This window comes from Myotis brandtii, unplaced genomic scaffold (assembly GCF_000412655.1).
Source record: "Myotis brandtii unplaced genomic scaffold, ASM41265v1 scaffold1043, whole genome shotgun sequence".
Taxonomy (NCBI): Eukaryota; Metazoa; Chordata; class Mammalia; order Chiroptera; family Vespertilionidae; genus Myotis; species Myotis brandtii.
Genome location: NW_005353510.1, coordinates 1,637,910 through 1,638,786, shown reverse-complemented (window position 1 = coordinate 1,638,786; position 877 = coordinate 1,637,910). Strand labels below are relative to the sequence as shown.

Genomic DNA, 877 nt, shown 5'->3' with positions numbered 1-877 from the left:
GGGACCTCCTCCAGCCCAGCCCACCACGGCCAACCTCCAACAACAGTTTTGTGAAATGTCAGGCAGGAGTGCGGGAACGTGACCAGTGCTGTTTGTCTTCCCCCGGGACAGATAGGGGAGAAAGCCGCCCCTCCTCGTGGACTGCATTGCGCCTGCCCGCCTGTGGGGTGGTTGCACCCAGTCCCGAGGTCCCCAGGGAGGCGGCCAGGTGAACGCGCTGCCCCAGGGTCTCGGCGGCTGCGCTCAGCCGATTCCTCCCGCGCAGAAAGGAGGTGCCGATGCCTGACAAACAGCCCCGCCCCACCGCGGGGACGCACAGGCCCCCAGCAGGGATACACTTCACCCCCCCTCCTACCCTCTTCAGACCCTGGAGACTGAGCGGGGCTCAGTCCTAAAAGCTGGCGACCCTGCAGCTCCGATTGCAGAAAAAAAAATTCTATGTATCGGGCCTATCCGCAAGGCAACCCGCACCTCCTTCGACCAGGCCCAGTCCCACGACGGCGCGGCGGGGAGATTCTCTATGGGAGCTGGGCCGCTGGGTGCGGGAGGGCTCTGCTTGCGGTTGTCCGCTGCCTTGGCGCCCCTTCTCGGGGCTCGGGCTTGGAGGAGGAGGAGGAGGAGGAGGAGGAGGAGGAGGAGGAGGAGGAGGAGGAGGAGGAGGAGGAGGAGGAGGAGGAGGAGGAGGAGGAGGAGGAGGAGGAGGAGGAGGAGGAGGAGGAGGAGGAGGAGGAGGAGGAGGAGGAGGAGGAGGAGGAGGAGGAGGAGGAGGAGGAGGAGGAGGAGGAGGAGGAGGAGGAGGAGGAGGAGGAGGAGGAGGAGGAGGAGGAGGAGGAGGAGGAGGAGGAGGAGGAGGAGGAGGAGGAGGAGGAGGAGGAGG

The 877-nt window shown here is 66.0% G+C and overlaps 1 long non-coding RNA gene across 1 annotated transcript in view; it reads right to left on the bottom strand.

Annotated features, from left to right (window-relative positions):
- The window catches only part of LOC102247973, a 6,096-nt gene that overhangs the window by 4,308 nt on the left and 911 nt on the right, over positions 1 to 877 (bottom strand). The gene's annotated exons all lie outside the window — the stretch shown is intronic.